Genomic DNA, 21,501 nt, shown 5'->3' with positions numbered 1-21,501 from the left:
TTGTCATTGTTATCAGCAGGTGGGTGTCCTGCTTGAAAGCTAAATTGTGTGAAATGTGTGATACCCACTTTCATATGCAGAAGTACTGACATCTTATTAAACAGTTTTTGTTTAAGGCTAGCGGTTCTATTAAATGTTTTTAAAACAAATGTGTTCTAAATTTGATGACACATTTCACACAGTGAAACAGCTGAATATTTTTAATTGCATGTATGCTCACTATCATAAGTTTGGCTGGTGAGCAGTAACATGTTAAAAATGTTTACAGAAAATAGTTTGTGTGCAAATTATTTGCATTATTGCTGCTATCGGTTGTAAAATTGAAACAGGACTGTTTTTGATATTCACAAGAGCTGCCTGCTCATTTTAGTCATTTAACTAGTTTAAAGACCATTAAAAATTGAAACTTACAAAAATATAACATCATATTCACAGGAATTTATGTGAAAATAAATACAGGTTTGAACACATATTACACTTTTTTGTGTTTTGGTTAGCGTCTGTTCTTACAGTGTAATAATAGAATGGAAAAACCATGTCGGTCAAGTGGTGAATCCTGATCATGATCCAAAGTGTTATTATGTGATGATTGTATTAAAAGGAGAACTAAACCTCCCTCAAAATATTTTTAAACTAAGCCCCCATTACATTAGAAACCAAGATCCCCTTCCAAATTCTTCATTACAGCACTGTTTTTCAAGATGGGCCCCTAGGGACCAAAGGAATGGGGCTAAATTTTAAAAAAGTTTTAGTTCTTCTTCAAATTAAAAACAATAATTGCTGCCCTTCTAGCGGGGTTTTATGTGTACAGTATGACATTGATTTTTCACATAACCTAGCCTTTAGTCAAAGTGCTATTTTTTTTTTTTTTTTTTTTACTTTTGCAAGCAAACAGTATGGTAGCTCATTGTATGATGAGTATGTTACACCTTCAAATGGCACAAATTGTGTTTACAACATATGGAAAGTTGAGGGATCAATAGAGGAAAATAGAGGACAGTTCTAGAATATTCAACTAGATGCAATCACATGCTAGTGCAGCCAAGAAACATGCACTTATTAGAAGTGCCACTAATTTTTTTAAAATATTAAGTAGCCTTATGGAACACTGCAGTGAATAATTAGCTGGCAAATGTCTTTCACACTTCCCTAGGCCCGTCTGTGCTCTGTTAATCCTCTGTTCAACCTCTGATTCCAGTCTAACTGCCATCACATATTAATTCCACTTACATAAACGCTCATTTTTCAGCACAATCTGCTCCATCTAAATTCCATATCTTTCCATTACTTCCTACTACCATTTGAGTACAACCATTTAGTTACTACGTAAGAGCAAACATAGTTTGATTGGATGCTTTTCTTTCATAAACTACTGTATATATTTGTGGATCTTCCAAATTATAAACCCTTCAGAAACATAGAAGAATATCTAAGTGACAAATAAAAAGCATGGTAAGTTAAAAAAAAGTTGTTAAAACTTCTGTATGTATTTTTTTCCTGTATTTCAGTTTTCATGATTGGTTGAGCGCTCATGAAAGAATAACAAAGCATGGAAAAACTGATTAATGATTAACTTAATAATTAATGAGAGTGTCTCCATGATGTATTACCATCTTCTTCATGCATGAACTAAAACCAGATTATAGTCTTTGGTCGTGTTGGAATTAGAATTAGTCCCATTATACTGTAAATATAAAAGCATGACAGTTCGCAAGTATTTTTGATGGTATCCATATTTTAAATTGCAACTAGAAATTAATGTATTTTATTTTATACATAATAATATGAAGGAAAAAAATACTAAAAGGAATTGTACTCACTATACACACAGCCACACTTGCTGTACACCACGCCAGATGCTACAGCATATACTTCATACATGCAATGAATAATTCATATTAGTTGTACTATATCAATACTATTTTTATAAGAAGTATCGGTGCATGAGGTTAATATATATTGGGGATTTGCTTAGTGTTAACATTTGATTGACTTTTATTTGGACAAAATGTTATTTTGGGATGCACAGCCCTTTTCATTTTTCTTCAATCTTATTGTACTGAAAGACCCATGCATGCTCCAAAATATTTTTTAAAATTTATACAGATATACAAACACTAGCACTCCTATAAACAATTTTAAGGTGTGTTCAATCATATTATCTATGCTGTCTGTTAATACTGATAGATGTGGTATCAAAATATCCATTGGTCATCGAATATTATAATAATTTCCCTTTAATTATTATTCTACTAGGTATACAGATACTAATCTTGCATCAATATATATTCTGCGCTTATGATTCGCCTGCTTTCAAAGAAAGAATTTTTGCCACAGAAGTGAATGTACAGTATAATGTTCTCTGTTATAAGATAAATCAATACTAGTTAAACTGGTCAATGAAACAGTCGGTTAATTATACTTGAATGCATTTTAACCAATTAGTTGTAAAACCACAATTTCGTTATTGATAGTCATTGCTGATGGCTCATTTTATTTGGTTTGTCGATGTTGTATGCTAACTGAAAGCAAACTATAAAACCTCAAAAGAGTGAAGGATAAAAGATCAACAACATTTGACAGCACTACAGAGAACACTGAGAACATTTGCTGGAGATTAGAGCAAAATAAGTAAAAAAACAGTCCAAGAGTTCACAGACAATTAAGATCAAATAACAGTGTCAATGATATAAATATAGCAGATCTGAACCAAGACACCTTTCTTCCTCTTACGACGACATCCTCTGTACAATTTGAACAAGCAGCATCCCTTCCTGAAACAGCAGTCATCTCTGTGTGAAACCAACCTGCCATTCATTCATTGATTCAAAAGCTTCCGCTGAAAATCTAGATGTAGAAGAACACAATGTACGTCTGAGTGGCAGGGTCATCTGCAGGAAGTTAGCCTGAAAGTAAAATAGAAGAGGTTAAATGTCCATTCTTTGTGAAATCCTGCAGTTTCTGAACAAACCCCAACTCCATGTAAGATAAATTAGCCTTAAAATTTCCATAATACCATATCTTTCAGAAACTACATATCACCTTAAACCAAGCAAATTCCAATGCTTTCTATGATAAGCACCCTTGGCTTTTAGGCTTGGCTAAAAACACTGTATCCAAAGGATGTGAGGATCTCCAAAAATAAAGAGACAAATATAAAAAGTAGAAAAATTTATTAGGACATGTCCTTCATGTCCTAATAAATTTTTCTATTTTTCTACTTTTTCTATTTGTCGCTTTATTTTTGGAGATCCTCACATCCTTTGGATACAGTGTTTTTGGTTTTTGCACCTTGGGACTGAGGTGAACTGTGAGTGTTTTCTCCTTATTATTATTTTTTCTATTATATATTTTTGTATCTTTACTCATTTAACATTTATTTGCTGAGTGGTACCATAGACATTTTTTTTATGTGACAGTAGCACAAACCAAAGTATTTTCAGTTTTAGGCTGGGCTACCAATGTACTAGAGCAAAAATCTGATTAAATAAGATCGCTCTGACATAATTAAAATGAAATTGGAAGAATCTCAAAACGATATTGTTGTCTCGAACAAAATTTAGTAAACCTTCAAATATATCACCAATTTTTATAATGAATAGAAAAAAAATTACCTTTCTATAATCTATACAGAATCTAGTCAACCTTACAGCAAAACTAGTAAAAATTGCAAATAGATTTTCTTCCATCAAAACCCTGATTAACATTTAAAACAGATGTGAAGCAATTTTAAGCCCTTAAAAGTAATGCTTTCTTCTCCCCTGAGAGCAGCTCTAGGCTTTCTGTTTACAAAATATAATTTTAATTTTGGTCTGCTTCAGGAGAGAAAGATAAGCATAACATGGAATATGAAGCAGTTATAAAATATTGGCTAGTGTTACTTATCAGTTATCACACAAATTGTTTAAATATGCACTGTAAGATTTTCTGGCAGTTGTAATTAGAATTAAGAAGTTTCAGAAATGAGATTGACTATCATAAAATTAGTATGGTCTTAGCACTGTTTCTCAGCTGGATTTATTTGGAAAGAGTGAAGGAATAGAAGAAAAATACTTCGAATTTCGAAAGTTTTTTTGGGCTACTTCAACCATCGAATAGGCTACTTCGACCTTCAAATCGAACGATTCAAACTAAAAATCATTCGACTATTCGACCATTCGATAGTCGAAGTACTGTCTCTTTAAAAAAAACTTCGACCCCCTACTTCGACAAGTAAAACCTACAGAACCTCAATGTTAGCCTATGGGGAACGTCCCCATAGGCTTTCTAAGCTTTTTTTGATTGAAGGAATTTCGTGCGATCGATGGATTAAAATACTTCGAATCGTTATATTTAGTTAATAACAGATGGGATATACTCTTAAGAACTTTGTTTTGTACATTTAACAAATAAGAGGCTTATTTGTTAAAGGTCTGATTTTAGTGGTTTTAGAGGTTTTTGAAACCACGACTAAACTCACAAACTCTAAAACCACGATTGTCAACTCATTTAAAATAAAACTTCTGATTAAAAAAGTATGAATAAAAAAAGTGCTGAACGATCTGACAGAGAAATACGAATACCTCTAAAACATTTAAAAATGCAAGTTTTAAAAAGGGTCCTATAGGATAGCGTACCTCCTATTGCCCATTACTTTGCTGCATATCATTATAAGACAACCATTAGGCATGCAAATAAAGGTCCCTTTCACCTTTAAAGTGTGATAAGTTCTAGCACACAGCTTTAAATCTTTAGCTGATCCCACCTTCAACAGTGTTAAACCATATTAACACTCTAGAAAAAGACAAGGGGCAGATTTACCCAAGGACGAAGTGGCTATCGATGGCGTTAATTCTACTGGGCCCCAGGCCATCTGACTCCTCCCCCTCAACAACGTTCAATCCCCGGTGCCTGCTGCCGCCTCCCCTGAAGCAACGCGACTTGCTCTGTGACTCCCCATTTAACTCCGAGCACCTCCGGCTGTGCCCCTGCTGCCTGCTTTCTGTGTCCCCGCTCTACCATCTCTACTCCCAAATGGTCCCTGATCCCTGGATGGACTCCTTCTGTATCGCATCTGGCCTTCCACCTCAGGGCTAAGGTAGTCTGGGGGCCTGGCTCTGTGCCGTGGTCTACTCCTTCCTGGTCCCTCCGGATCTGCTCCCCGTCCTGGCCTGACATGGTCTCCCAAAGACCCTCCAATATATGGCCTCCATGGACCTGCACCATCCTAGATAAGAACACCGACTCTCCCATCCCGTTAGAAGGTAAGAATGGTTTCCTGCACTTTTTCCCACTGTATTTAATGATTAAGCCCCTCCCCTATTCCCTGCCTTCCTTCGCACTACAACTCCCATAATGCCAATTTTTATTTTTAAAAAGAAAATTCGGCTCTGCCAGTGCATCGGACACAATATTGCTCCCTGCACTAGCGATGCGGCCCCGCTCTGACGCTAGAAAGTAAGAAGCATAGAGCATGGGGGGGGGGGGGGCAGAAACTCACAGTTTTTTCTCCTCTCTTATTATTGTAATGTTAATATGCATTATTGTTATTGTAAACATCTGTGTTCATTTGCTCCTTTTACATATTCCATGGATGTTTTTTGTTGTAAAATAGCTTCCTTTCTCATTCAGGACATGTTCACCAGTGTGCTTTTCTCCTGTCCTCCATATCCTAGTCCAGCTTGATTTTCCTTTAGTGCTGGGCTGGCAACAGGCAGTGTTATGCTCCTATAGCTATGTAAATTTAAGTTTAGTGAATAACATGTTTTTTTATATCCAAAATCAGTGAATGTGGAAAGAAAAGCTGCAGCTTCCATTCCTCAGTCCCTCTGTATGGGCTCAATGTACAAAATTCAATATTTGCTACAAGGAAGCGCAAGAAATAAAATAGTGTATCCAAAAATTTGTTGGAAACACAACACGCAGCATGATTCAATGTGAAATAGTTTAGTATATGGAGATTATTTTCATCTTATAGTCAGGGGCACTGAACTATAAGCACATTTGGCACCTTATACTATATATATTTGTTGGAACTATTTCATTGAATCACGTTGTGTGTGGTGAGTCCAACTAATTTTTGGATACTGCACTATTGTATTATTTCTCATGCTTCCTTGTAGCAAATATTGCTTATTTTATACTCCTATAGGTTGCAATTATGCTTTTGATTTTTACTGTAGCTAATTGCAGCTTGACACTTTCTCCCCCTCCCACCACTACAGGTAAAACTGAGCCTGATACTGTGGTTTCAGAGATAGGCCAAAGTTTGCAAAAAGACAGTGCCAAGTACTTAAAATAGTTCTGAACTTTATATCATGGCATTCTGACAAGATTCATAAGTTAAACTGAAATCTATCACAATCACTTAAACCGTAAAAAAAGAAGATGTTACTCTTACCTGGTGAAGCATGTATAATATATTCTAGATGCATAAATATGTAGAAATGAAAATCACAAACACAGCAGTCATTCAGCTGATACTTAGTAATGGAAATGTAATAAAACTGCACTAGAAGATGCATGCTTCCTCAAGTAAGTCTGTCTTATCCATTAGAACATGGATAGGATCCTGACAATATAAATTGCCCAACCATTTGGTGTGTAATGAAGTTCTCTCTCTTTGCTGAAGTCTCTGGGGCCAGATGGTATTATATGTGATTCTGCTTAAGCTGCTCAAATACGCAGCCTGAAGATTTTCCTTTAACCTTTTAAATGTCATAGAATGTAGAATCTATGTTTGGATTGGAAAACTTTAATTATGAGGGTAGACTGTTAAGGTTGGGGTGGTTTTCTCTAGAAAAAAGGCACTTGCGATGGGAGATGATTACACTTTACAAGTACATTAGAGGACATTATAGACAAATAACAGGGGCCCTTTTACCCATAAAGAGGATCACTGTACCAGAGGCCACCCCTTCAGACTAGAAGAAAAGAACTTTCATTTGAACCAGCGTAGATGGTTCTTCACAGTGAGGACAGTGAGGTTGTGGAATGAACTGCTGGTGATGTCGTGATGGCTGATTCTGTTAATGCCACTAAGAGTGGCTTGGGTGATTTATTGGACAGACTTAGGGGCAAAATAGCGCAAATTCGCCAGCGTGATGTCATTTCATTACTTTGCCGATTTACTAACGGGTGCTGGCGTAATTCGCTAGCGAAGTGGACCTACTCTAGCGCTACATCGCACCCTTACGCCAGGCGAAGTTGCGCTATGCTAATTCACTAACTTGCGCATTTTACTGAACGTTACCTCTTGCGCCAGACTTGCCTTCGTCCACCTCAGACCAGGCGAAGTGCAATAGAGTAGATAGGGATTGCTTCAAAAATAGTTATTTTTTCTAAGTCCCAAAAAACGCTGGCGTCTTTTCCTTTTTTAAGGGTGATAGGCTGAAAAAGATCGTAATTTTTTTGGGGATACCCTCCTTCCCCCCTACATTTCCTAACATATGGCACCTAAACTATACAGTGGGCTCATGTGTAGGGCATTATAACAACTCTATTTTATCTTATGAAGCTTTCCCAGGCTTGTGTAGTGTAATGTATTTGTTGCTACATATACGTCCATTGTACTTTAACTTGGCGCCGTATGCAAATCAGGCATCGCTAGCGTAACTTCGCTTTCCTTCGGATTTTAGTGAATTAGCGGCGCCCTGGCGAAGTGCGGCGAAGACTGCGCTAGTGCAACTCCACAGGTTAGTGAATCTGCCCCATAATATCAAAGGCTATTGTGATACTAAACTCTATAGTTAGTATAGTTATGGGTATATGTAATTTATGTGAAAGTATGGAGGGGTGTGTGTATGGATGCTGGGAGGGGTTGATGGACATCAATAGACAGCAGAAGAACACGAGGTGCACCCCAACACACAATTTGTCTTTTGTACACACACATAAACACACTTACACAATTTTATAGCTTTTTTTTCTTACTGCACCATGTGTTGTTTTGCATGAAAAGAATGTTTTATTGCCATTGCGAATAGTGTATTTTCTAATCGTACTGTGCAATACCTTTTCTACGTTATTTTGAAATTAAAAAAAGTAGTATAAAGATGTAATTACCTGCTTCGTTTATGTCGGGGAGCCGGGAGGTCCCTCCAGGGAGGGAAGGTAAGCCTTGGAACAGTTCTTGAGGAACCACGTTTCCCTTTGTCAAGATGATTGGTCTGATCTCCTCCCATGGGCGGAATTTGCTCATAACAATGCCTGCCACACTTCCACTGGAAGGTCCCCTTTTATGTCGGTTTATGGTCAACATCCTCAAGCCTTCCCACAAGACTTTGTGTTGTCTGATGTTCCGGCCGCTGATGACCATGCAGCCCACATGTCTGCTATTTGGGCTGCAACCAAGTCAAACCTGGAGAAGAGTGCTCTGGTTCATAAGACGTTTGCAGATCGTAGACGTAGACCCTCTCCTCCCTACAAGGTCGGTGATAAAGTCTGGTTGTCTTCCAGGAACATTCGGTTGAAGGTACCATCTCCTAAGTTGGGTCCGAGGTTCGTAGGTCCGTTCTCCATCTCAGAGGTGACCAACCCTGTGGCTGTCAGACTTCAGCTTCCCCCTGAGATGCGAATTCCCAACGTGTTTCATGTCTCCTTGGTGAAACCCGCTACCTCCAACCGCTTTTCCGTTGTCCAGCCTCCCCCTCCTACCATCTCTGTGGATGGTCAACAAGAATATGAGGTGGAGAAGATCCTTGACTCCAGAATCTCCAGGGGCTCTCTTCAGTACCTCATTAAGTGGAAAGGCTTTGGCCCTGAAGAATGCTCCTGGGAAGGACGCTCTGATGTCCATGCTCCTCGTCTGGTGAGGGAGTTCCACTCCAAATTTCCCCAGAAGCCAGGTCCTGGTGGTCCGGAGGGCCCCCGTGAGGGGGGGGGTACTATCATGATCGCCGCCCGGAGCAGGTCCAGGAGCTCCGGGCGGCGCGTCCTTCCCTGCCGGCGTCGCTCCCAAAATGGCGGCGCCCATGGCCGCCACATGGGTAGCGGCGCTGGCGCGATGATGTCAGCGCGTCGACGCAAGAACGCCGATGACGTCAGAATGGCGCCAAATTCAAATATAAAAGCCTTACCAAGACGCCAGAATGGCGCCCAAGTATAGGATTCATTCCTGTGAAGTTTCCTGGGTTTCCTGTCTGCCTTGCTGAAGACTTTCTTGTTCCTGTTTGTTGCTGACCTCTTGCCTGGACTTTTGGACTTTGCTAATATTCTGCCTGCCTTTGAACTCTTGCCTGGATCCCGACTACTCTTTTGATTAACCCTTTGGACACCGCGACCTTGCTCCCTCAAGAGGGCTTCCTCCTCGATCCCGACTACCTCCCTGGAGGGACCTCCCGGCTCCCTGACATTATACTTGGGCCATGGATCCCACTGAGGAAGCTCAGCCAGATTTCGGCAGGGCCTTTCAAGGTCTGCATACCCGCATGGAGGCGTACGAAGCTCGGCAAAATTACGTCGGACGCACACTGGAGTCGATCTTGGAAAAGTTATCCATGCTCACGCCGACTACTCCAACGCCGACAACGCCCACGCTAGCTGCCGATATGGCTACACAATCCTCCACTTCTGGTCCGCGAATTCCTGCACCGCCTCTCTACAGTGGCGACCCTCAAGCCTGTCGTGGTTTTGTGAACCAGTGCCAGATTCGGTTCGCCCTGCAACCTGCGGAATTTAACTCTGAACGAGCAAAGGTTGGTTTCGTAATTACTCGTCTGGCGGGGAAAGCGCTCGAGTGGGCATCTCCGCACTGGGAGAAGGAGTCTCCCTTAATTGACGATTCCAAAGCCTTCCTTCATGAATTCCGGACGGTGTTCAATGCTCCCGGTCGGGTGGCGACCGCTTCTTCTCGTCTGTTCCAGATCCGCCAAGGAAATCGTAGTGTAGCGGAATAGGCCATTGAGTTCCGTACCCTCGCTGCAGAGACTTGCTGGAACAATGATGCCTATCATGCTGCCTTCTACAATGGACTCTCTATCCGCCTCAAGGATGACCTGGTCTCCCGTGAATTACCCACACAGGTTGAAGACCTCATTGCTTTGTCGGTCAAGGTGGACACTCGTCAGAGAGAACATCAAGCTGATAGAGACAGAGTCAAGAAATTTCAACCCATGTTGGCTCCTCGCTTTCAAAGACCTCTATTAACTCCTATCTCCCAGCAGCCTTCTGTTATTCCTCCGGAGGAACCTATGCAAGTCGGAAGAGCTCGTCTCTCTGAACAGGAGAAACTCAGGAGACGTACGGCTGGACTTTGTCTCTACTGTGGGGGTCAATCCCACTTTGCCAACTCCTGTCCTGTGAAGCCTCAGAGTTCCCCTCTTCAAGGTAACCTTGCAAAGACTCATGTAGGGGGTGTTACTCCCAAGTCACAAGAGAACTCTCATAGGTTTCTTCTGCCTTTACAGATCCGTCTGTCCTCTAAGACCATTGTTGGCTCTGCTTTTATTGACTCTGGAGCTGCCGGCAATTTCATAGACGCTCTCTTTGCCAAGCACATGAATGTTCCGCTGTTTCCATTGACTCCTCCACTTCGTGTAACCGCCATTGATGATCGACCCCTTGAATCCGAGTTTATCTCTATGACGACTGGGGAATTGCCTGTACAGGTTGGGACTTTACACAAAGAGAAGTTATCGTTCCTGATTATTTCCTGTCCTTCTGTTCCAGTCGTCTTGGGGCTTCCTTGGTTACGCCTGCACAACCCTATTATTGATTGGTCCTCGGGGCAGGTTTCCTGTTGGAGTCCTTACTGTCAACAGCACTGCCTTCCTGCTGAACCCATCCAGAGGGTGAATATTTCTTCGTCAGATTTGAAGACGCTTCCCTCCTTCTACAAGGAGTTCGCTGATGTCTTCTGTAAAAAGTCTGCAGAATTTCTCCCTCCTCATCGTCTCTACGATTGTCCAGTTGATCTCCTGCCTGGAACCATGCCTCCTAGAGGTCGCACTTATCCTCTCTCCCCAGCAGAGACCTCTGCCATGAAAGAATATATTCAAGAAAATCTACAGCGGGGGTTTATTCGCCCTTCCACTTCTCCTGCAGGGGCTGGATTTTTCTTCGTGGAGAAGAAGGATGGAGGCCTACGTCCTTGTATTGACTACCGGGGTCTAAACAAAATCACCGTTAAGAACCGGTATCCCTTGCCTCTGATCGCAGAACTTTTCGACCAACTGAAGGGGGCTAAAATCTTCTCTAAGTTGGATCTCCGTGGGGCGTACAACCTTATCCGCATCCGGGAAGGTGACGAATGGAAGACAGCATTCAACACTCGTGATGGGCACTATGAGTACCTCGTAATGCCCTTTGGTCTCTGCAATGCCCCCGCTGTCTTTCAGGAATTCGTGAACGACATTTTCCGGGATCTCTTGGGGAAGTTTGTGGTCGTATACTTAGACAACATCCTGATTTTCTCCAAGGACCTTGCAAGCCATCGCTCCCAGGTGAAGGAAGTACGCTACCCATGTGGCGGCCATGGGCGCCGCCATTTTGGGAGCAACGCCGGCAGGGAAGGACGCGCCGCCCGGAGCTCCTGGACCTGCTCCGGGCGGCGATCATGACAGTTTAGAGCAGAAAGGCATGGGTACCCATTTTAGATTCGGTAGAATGTATATTTCCAAAAATATATGGTTTTGGGGGTAAACATATATTTCTGTGTTTTACCCCACAAAAAATGCAGTCAATGTTTTTTCCATTAACTGAAGTTACGCACAGGACTATTTGTATGCGTTAACTTCATTTTGGGGCCTCTAAATGCCAGATGCTTTGGTAATCTTATGCACAATAGGCATCAAACTCTTAAGTGGACCTCTGGCAATCATATTCAGGGTGCTTTTACTTGGTACCTAAAATAGTGTGGGATATGTGGGCAGCAAGTGATTTAAAGTGATTTTTTCAGAATTTTGATACATTTTTATAAAAAACGCTATGTTCAGACAAGCTTTGATGTTTGGTAGTTAGGAGTAGAGAGACACAGTTACCCATTTTGGAATCAGCAGAATTTGTACTTTTAAAAAATATATAGTTTTCTGGGGTAAACCTACTTTTTTAGGATTTTTTTGGCCTTGGAATCTAAAGTATGCCTATTTCTGCCTTAGTGCTTTCAAAATTTGGTAATATACTGCCAGGAGTTTTTGCTGTACAGAAGTCCTAAATCTCCGTAAGACTATACATGTCTGGTATAGGCACATTCAAGAGGCTTTCCAAATCAGTTGGATTTTCATGTGTAAAATTAAATATTTTCTGGTATAAATTCATATATATTGAAAAATAGGAATTTTTCTTTTTGTATTTAGCGCTATAAATCTTTTAGCAGACGTGGAAATACATGAAAATTCAGATAGATTTAGAAAGCTCAGGTTCTCCTGAAAAAAACAATGTATAGCTTTCCTAGGTAAACTAAAGGTTTCCCCTCAGAAAATACCCCTAAAGCGAGCACAAAAAACATCTGGCATTTCGTGTAACCGATATGTCAAATTCTGCTGGCACTTAAAAGGGTTAAGCCAATAACTTTTTTTTGGCTGTTAGTGCCAAAATTAAGAAAACTGATGTCTATTGAAGCAGATGGAATATTATATTTAGGCATTGCTTTAATACTGTACAAATAGAGAATGGAGAAATATTCGGCACTTTGTCAGCCATTACATCTTAGCTCAACCATTAAAATGGTTTCAGCACAATTTACCGTTCCATTTTAAATTTGCAAAACAGCTCCTATAGGATTAATAAGAGAAATTCAAATTTGGCTCCCCAGAACAAGGAGTGCTTCGGGGTATTCAATTTAGATCAACCTTAACATGGTGGGAAAACATATTCTGTGCCTGTTCCCAAAGTTCCTTTGCTTAGTTCTATTATTTCAAAATTTGAACAAACTGGTGTATTCTAGTATAGTCAATGAGCAAAATATAACTAGGTCACTTTAATGCAGCGGAAGGTGAGATGAATGAGTTTTTAACATGATCCATTTAACATTGTGGAGCATAAAGGAATTATCTCATGGGGATTTCAATCGTCGGTCTGCTCTCCCACAGTATACTACAGTGTGAAAGGGTATCATTTGTAATAGTTTTTTTAACTTCATAGCATCTGATTTGTGATAAAGGAAATTGTTTATAAAATAATACATATAAAACTGGAATTAGGGTGATAAGCAAATTATTTTTTTTAATAGAGAGGGACCAGCATATATCAAAGGACATACTAATTAACTAATCCAGTTCATTGAGTATGCAATTATGTATTAGTCAAGCTAACATTTGGCAAGGTTTCTGTTTAAATAAAACTTTTATAAATAGGATAATTATTCCCCAGTTATTACTGTGTAAATTATCTTTATTATCTATAATGTTATAATTAAGCTTATACAGCCTTTAAATATCAGATAATAAGCTGCGTGCGCCATATTTTACAAATACTGTAGGTAGTTTTGATTCCAAATTCAAAAAGCTTTTTTTTCTTTTCTTTTTAAAACACATTTAAATTAAGGGGGTTTAAGTCAAGACCTGTGTGGTTGTTGGATAATTGTGTGGTTTACCAGACTTCCAGTAAAAAAGTAGCCTGGTCTTGCAACAAAAAGATGGTACAGCACATGAGCATTAAATAGCCATGCTTTCAGATTTACTGCAGAACTAATCTTAGTAACAGCAAATGAAGAACATATGGGGTTGTAGCAGTAAGTCAAAATACTATGTTGACTCAATAAAATAATAAGGATAATTTGTTAGAACTGATAGAGGAAAGCATCAAATGAAATCCCTGTGTGGACACCATCTGGACCTAATTTAGCACGTTTCTCCAATATTATCTTTAGAATAAAATTCATAGCTACTCACTGCTTCTTCTTTATCAAAAATCTTGCAGTGACATTTTATAAAACAATGTAAAGGAAAATGTAACTGTATACTGCAGAACTATTTGATGGATTTCTACTAATGTATCTATATTTTTGTGCATGCTCCCTCATTTCAGAAAAGAATTTAAATCCTATCCATCTGATGTGAACTTTAAACCTTCAGTGATAGAAAGCATGCGTATTAGCATATTAAATAGTGGCCTTGGGCCACAATATCTAAAGCTCCAAAAGATCATGCATGCAGTTTGTGATTGAAATGTCCAACAAGTCACTTGGATATGTCTGTTTAATAGAGCTTCATTTTAGATATACAGAATCTCTGTATAGCTCTGCCATATATGGTTATTCTCAAAAGAAAAATCATGACAACTGCCAAGATGAACATTAAATCTGAAAACCTTTATATCTGACAATGGAAATTGCATTTAGAAATGCATTCCTTAAAAATTCTAAAAGCATAAAACCAACAGTGATTTAAGCAGGCAAAACTATATTACTACAGTACATATATTCATGATTTAAATATATACTTATAGTTGTGGGTAAATATGTTGTATAAGCATTGGACCAGTTGTCCAGAATGCTCAGGACCTGAGGTTTTCTGGATAAGGGGACATGCTGTAAGTTGGATCGCCATACTTTGTCTACTACTTTAATGTTAAATAAACCTAAGTAAGATTATTTTGTCTTTAATAAGAATTAATTCAAACTTAACTGGAGAAAGTACAAGGTACTGTTAATATTACAGAGAAACAGGAACTATATTTGTGGATATATATATATATATATATATGATCAAACAGAATGGAATGCACAACCATTAGTATGCAGAAACCTGGGTGCTAGTCTGAGAAGTATGTAGACAAAATGCAGGGATTGACAGCACTCCAAGGAAATACATCAAGTCAATAATTCAAATGAAAGTGGAGATTTATTGGTGATCCAACGTTTCGGCTCCGCACAGAAGCCTTCGTCAGGGAAAGAAAAGCAGTGCACAAGTGTTTGGGGGTTTAAATAGGGTAAAAAATGGCTCCAAGACACCTGTATACGATGCCTGTCACTCATCTCCCTTAAAGTCGTACAAGTTTTTCCCACGTAATATAGTCCACATGGGCAAGTAATGATGTATATAAGATAAGATGAGGTACAGGTAAGTCTGTGATGGATTTTGAACCTTTTGCCAGTATGGGGGTGTGGAAAATCAGGTCCAATTAACAGGCATCTACACGTCACACAATTCGGGCATTTATAACATCCCAGCTTTTTATTCTGTGTTAGCCAATTGGTTTCTTTATGATCATGTATCTTGAAATCTGTGCGGACCAATAAGTCCCTTAAGCTTTTGTCTCTCTTGTATCCCATCATGGGCCTTGGGGCTAAATGTCAAGGGACATGATCAGAGAGACAAAAGCTTAAGGGACTTATTGGTCCGCACAGATTTCAAGGGACATGATCATAAAGAAACCAATTGGCTAACACAGAATAAAAAGCTGGGATGTTATAAATGCCCGAATTGTGTGACGTGTAGATGCCTGTTAATTGGACCTGATTTTCCACACCCCCATACTGGCAAAAGGTTCAAAATCCATCACAGACTTACTTGTACCTCATCTTATCTTATATACATCATTACTTGCCCATGTGGACTATATTACGTGGGAAAAACTTGTACGACTTTAAGGGATAGAATAGCAAACCATCGGTCTGCCATCAGCAGGGCTCTTAAAGAGGGTAAGGCTCTACAACCAGTGGCAAAACATTTTCTCAACAAAGGACACTCTCCCTACATTCAGGTGCATGGCAATTGACCATCAACCCCCCTTGGTAAGAGGGGGTGATAGGGACCAGGCCCTACTGAGAATGGAGTCCCGCTGGATTTTGAAACTGGACACAGTTGCTCCCCGAGGTCTCAATGAGACCCTGCCTTTGGGTTGCTTTTTGTGAAACAATATTGACTTTTACTACCTTGTATCCTGTTTTGTTGCCATATAGCTTGCTACAAATGTTGCTTTTTTGTCCAATTATGTTTATTGTCATTTTGGTTTACCCATTTGTCCTCCCCTTCTTATGTAAACACAGTGCAGTTCACTCTGACTATATGCATCTGTTATGTATCCATATTTGCCCTGTCTGTCTGTTCCACTGATGACCACTGGGAGGTTAATTGGCTTAAGGACGCGGTGGTGCTTTAGTCAGTTCCCCTAACATAACTCTGCATGACCCTAACGTGTTTGTATTACCCTGCCCTGCATGTGGGTCCCTATACCAAGGTGAGCTGAGCACAAGTAGTACGAAGGCCGGTGGCACCCATGTAACCCTAATGATGCGGCTGGGTAGAACCGCTGGCAGTAGGCAGCCGTTGGTTTCAGTGACTGCACACTCCGCAAAAACCCTCCGCTAACATTCACCCACAAGCGCTGTCTCTGCTGGCTCCCCTTTGCGGTTGCTAGCAGTTGAGTGCTCGGCGACGGACATGGGTTGCCTAGCAACGGTACAACACCGCTCACTGTGGGTTTGTGGTGCATTTACAGCCCATCTATACAGGGCATAGGACGGGTAGCTTGCTATACATCAGAATAATGTGACAGAGTGGGGTAACAGTAGGACGCACCCTGTGTATAAGCAGAACTCTCCCATACAAAGGGGCATACCTAACATGGATAACAACATTTGCCTTTGTATCCACATGTATATACTGCTTTGCATAACAAACGATGAGGGACAGGCATCGTATACAGGTGTCTTGGAGCCATTTTTTACCCTATTTAAACCCCCAAACACTTGTGCACTGCTTTTCTTTCCCTGACGAAGGCTTCTGTGCTGAGCCGAAACGTTGGATCACCAATAAATCTCTACTTTCATTTGAATTATTGACTTGATGTATTTCCTTGGAGTGCTGCCAATCCCTGCATTTTATATATATATGTATATATAGATATATTTGTGGATATACATATATAGTCCATAGGGTGGCACACCGCGTGTCTATTTACTACCCAGGTGCACGGTAAAAAAAACATGTACCATTCAAAAAGACCAGCAACACCGGGATTTTTTGTGAAACAAATAAAATGTATTCAGGAGTGCATATACAGCCATCGTGACGTTTCAGTCCTCTCCAGGACCTTTCTAAAGGCATCCACACCCGAACTTCATCAATTTTAAATAGTCAATGATATCAAATCAATTAGGGAACTGACATCACCTGAAAAAAGTGACTAGTGCATTGCATATTATAACCAAGTACATTCAAACATCCTAAAATGCATATACATCATATACTGCATATAAGAAGCAGTTTCATGCCTAGTACATCTAAAGTGACATAAACATCATAGGCATAATTGTCATATAAGCATAGTTTGTAGAATTATTAGTCATACTACTGAGTTCTAATAATACATCACCTATACTGTAAAAAAACAGTTTAATTGCAGTGCCCCTTTCAGACCCCTGGGGACCAGGCAATCTAATTTAAAACTCCAGAAAGCTTCCCTCTGGAGTAACATATGATCAATGATCCCCCCTCTTGGGGTGTCCAGGATGCAGTCAATAGACATGCATTTAAAGGACAAGGCTGGGTGTTTGCATTATCAGCATAGTACAGGAAGTTGCCTTTGAGCATTATGCTAGACAGGATATAGTTGTACCGGATTTTTATACAATATTTAAAGCCCGTTGCACTTTGCATAAAAGTATGCTTCACAAAAATATTAGTACAACATAACACTGTATCATAATCATCTATAAACTTTTAGTGATGATGTATATGAATTTTACTTTCACTAAAATTCCGGTGTTGCTGGTCTTTTTGAATGATTTATATATATATAAAACTGGGGCACTCTTATAGAAAAACAGCCGCCTGGGTGCTGGTTAAATAATTATATAAATCGACCTGTAAAAAAACCGCACACTCAGGACTTATTTAGTGCAAAAAAAAAAAACTGGTTCATTTCGACGTTTCGGCTCTTACACTCGAGCCTTCATCAGGAGGGGTCGAGTGTAAGGACCCCTCCTGATGAAGGCTCGAGTGTAAGAGCTGAAACATCGAAATAAACCAGTTTTTTGTTTTGCACTACATAAGTCCTGAGTGTGCGGTTCTTTTACAGGTTGGTTTATATATATATAAATATATATATATTTTTTGAAATTATGTTGTAGAAATAAAAGTATATTGTACTTGTTCCAAACTGGGATATAATTAATCCTCATTGGAAGTGAACCCAGTCTTTTGGGTTTATTTAATGTTTACATGACTTTCAAGTAGAAAACCCAAAAACAGCCCCAGGTACCAATCATTCTGGATAACAGGTCCCATACCTATATAAAAATAAGGCCTGAGTGCAGTCCTCAAAATATCGATATCACCTTAGTTCATAAAAGTCGCAACTCACAGGTCTTATAGATAATTTGAAAGGTATTTATTGTGGGCACAGAAACTAACGTTTCGGCTGGTTCTTTTGAAACAGGTTGGTGAGCCAGCCAAAACTTTAGTTTCTGTGCCCACAATAAATACCTTTTAAATTATCCATAAGACCTGTGAGTGTGACTTCTATGGACTAAGGTGATATATATAGAGATAGATAGATAGATAGATAGATAGATAGATAGATATACAGCAGTTGACAGCACGCCAAGGAGATTTCCAACCAGGTAAGTCAAAAAGTATGAGGTTTATTATGTCCAACATTTCAGTTCCTTACAGGAACTTTCATCAGGATACAGAAAGATGCACAGGTAGACGTTTAAATTCAAATACTGGTGCCAAACCTAGTTGCTAGGTAACAGTGCAGTCCTAGGTTGTTCCCTCCCACAAAGGCAGACATTTTGTTATAGGTCAGGGAGAAAGTTGACAAAGAGAATAGAAATCATATACAGAACAACCTAGTGTGTAACAGATATAGCGAAAAAGAAACTAAAAAGCTACAAGAGGTAACAGTTAAGGCCACTATGAAGCGTTACAAAGTGAAAAGAGTAAAGATACAGAAACCAGGATATAGCAGGAAATAAGAACAGAAACAAAAAGAACATAAGTACAACTTAGGCAGAATATCAAAACAAATAGAAAGAATATCTGAAAAAATTCAATATTAGATGCAAAGGGACAAAGACCATCATAAAAAACATCCAATTGGCAATGTTTCATTCAGGCCCCTTGGGGCCACAGTGTCCACTTTGATTCCCTTCTTAGGAGGTCTCTGTCACCCCGTCTTTCTAGAGGTGGTTTGAATTCGATTGCCATGCACTTGAAAGTAGGCAGTGTATGTCCTTTTGTCAAAAAGTGTTTCGCAACAGGTTGAAGAGCCTTACCCTCTTTTTGGGCCTTGCTGATGACGGACCGGTGATTACCAATCCGTTCCTTGAGGTTAGTATATGTTTTGCCCACATAATAGAGTCCACAGGGACAATTATATAAACCATGAATGATGTACTGCACCCCCATCTATGTGAGATTTTAAATCTTCTACCCATATGTGGATGGGGAAAATCTGGTCCGGTCAAAAGGCATCTGCATGTGATGCAGTCTGGGCACCTATAGCATTCTGTTCTCTTTTGCTTAGATAACCAGTCCGATTCTGGGGTCCTTGTTCCCTTGAAGTCTGTACGTACTAGCAGGTTTCTCAGAATCCTGCCTCTCCTATATCCCATAATTGGTTTATTGGAAAAATATGGAGAAAGCGCATCATCCATGCTAAGAATAGGCCAATCCCTGTTAATTAGTGATGGGTGAATTTGGGGCATTTCACTTTGCCGAAAAATTAGCGAATTTTCAGCGAAATGGCGAAAAATTTGCGAAACATCCGTTTTTTGGATGCCAGCGCACATTTGCGGGAATTTGCCGCAAATTTGCTCCTGTCGAATAAATTCACCCATCACTACTGTTAATGTTATTAGCAAGCTGGCGAGATGCTGTCAAGAAAGTGGTAGTAAAAATAAGGGGAGCAGCTGCATCTTTTTTGGTCTGTGTAGTCAGCAATAGTTATCCCAGTGCCCTATCCAGCTGAGTGCACAAAAGTTCATCGGATTAGCCTCTTTCTAAAAACCTGTTGAACATTTCATGGAGTTGAGTCTCTGCAGTTATTATTCCTAATCACTCTAAGAAATTATGGAATACCCCTTATTGTCGCCAGTGGGTGACAGCTGGCTGCATGCAGGATGAAGTTACGATCAGTAGATTTTCTAAATAATCTGGTGCCCACCTTAGTCTCCGAGATGTAGATATTTGAATCCAAAAAGTCAATATTATCACCATCACAGTTTATAGTCAATTTCATGGGGGTCTCGAGGTCATTGAGATGCTTGTGGAAAGACATTAGGGCTTCCTCTGTATCCGTCCATATTAAGAAGAGATTGTCAATATATCAAAAGTACGTGCGTATCGACTGTCCCAAAAGTAGATAATGTAACTGGTTTCAAAATATGACATAAAGATGTTAGCATATGATGGTGCCAGTGCATTGCCCATTGCGGTCCCAAAGATTGTTTGAACTTGAAAACATTTCTGGTCAATGTCATTTCCAACAGCTGAAGTAAAAATGCTGTGGGTACATCCCTCAGAGGTAAGGTGAGTAGAGCCTTTTTACATGCTTGGATCCCTTGATCGTGTGGGATCACAGTAAACAGACTCTTAACATCCATAGTCACTAGTATGCGGTCTCCTAATCATGTGGCTGGAATCCTAAACCATACCAGGGGCTGTAGAAAATGATCAACATATGTAGACACTGATTGGTATAAGGACCCTACTGCAGAGATTATTGGTATACCTGGAGGGGCTGAGAGAGACTTATGTACCTTAGGTAAAGTGTAAATAATGGGAGTGCGAGGGCATTCCGTTACTAGGTAACCGTAAATGTCGGGATCCAACCAACCGGCATTTTTAGCTAACATTAAGAATTCATCCAATTCTCTTTTAAACTTATGTGTAGGATCACCGGAGAAAGGCTTATAAGTTACCAAATCATCCAATTGGCCCAAAATCTCTGACCTATAGTATGTGTAGTCCAATAGAACGATGGCACCCCCCCTTGTCAGCAGGCCTGATCACCAAATCTGTGTCATCCTTGAGTGTCTTGATGGCATGTTGTTCCGCTGGAGTAAGGTGTCCATGTATATTATTTCTGCCCTTCAAATTCATGACGTCAGTGCCCAGAATTTTGCCAAATGTCAATAGGTGCAGGTGTGTTGGGGGGTTCAAAAGTACTCTTAGCCCTGAATGGGGGTCTAGTGTCTTCAGGGGAGTTCTTAAAGAATTCATTTAATTTGAGTTTCCTTTGAAACCTATGTACATCCACAAGTAAGTCCAAGGTATCGTGGGAGTGACTCGGGACAAAAGAGAGTCCCTTAGATAACAAGGATAACTCTCCTGGTGACAAAATATGCTTACTGAGATTGAAAACTATGTTTTCTTGACCTTGGGAGGTTTTCCCTTTGGGTTTACGACCCCACCCCTCCCGTCTGGTATGTCCTCTCCACCTCCTTTTTTCTTTAATATCTTGGATCTTGTTTTGACCCCTAAAAAAGACTTTGAAGCGCTGTTTTCTTGCCCAGTGATCCAAACTATCTACAATGTGTAGAGACCTGGCTATGCATTTCCACCTATAGCGGGGGATCCTGGGATTATCATCTCTAAATCCCAATAACCAACCGTAAACTCGTTTGGATTTGTA

At 39.9% G+C, this 21,501-nt stretch overlaps 1 protein-coding gene and 1 long non-coding RNA gene across 3 annotated transcripts in view; one reads left to right on the top strand and one right to left on the bottom strand.

Moving 5' to 3' along the window:
* Window positions 1-21,501, top strand: part of LOC108704460 (glutamate receptor ionotropic, delta-2-like) — a 599,719-nt gene that overhangs the window by 126,434 nt on the left and 451,784 nt on the right. The window lies entirely within an intron of this gene.
* On the bottom strand, window positions 2,468-5,352 carry LOC108706751. Its single transcript, XR_001934140.2, has 2 exons — window positions 4,801-5,352; window positions 2,468-2,906 (listed from the first exon to the last, which is right to left on the bottom strand). It is a non-coding gene; the product is annotated as an uncharacterized LOC108706751 (long non-coding RNA).

The sequence above is a fragment of the Xenopus laevis genome, chromosome 1S, assembly GCF_017654675.1.
Source record: "Xenopus laevis strain J_2021 chromosome 1S, Xenopus_laevis_v10.1, whole genome shotgun sequence".
In the NCBI taxonomy this organism is placed as follows: domain Eukaryota; kingdom Metazoa; phylum Chordata; class Amphibia; order Anura; family Pipidae; genus Xenopus; species Xenopus laevis.
The sequence above is the reverse complement of the archived record's forward strand: the minus strand, read 5'-3'. Positions and strand labels throughout refer to the sequence as shown.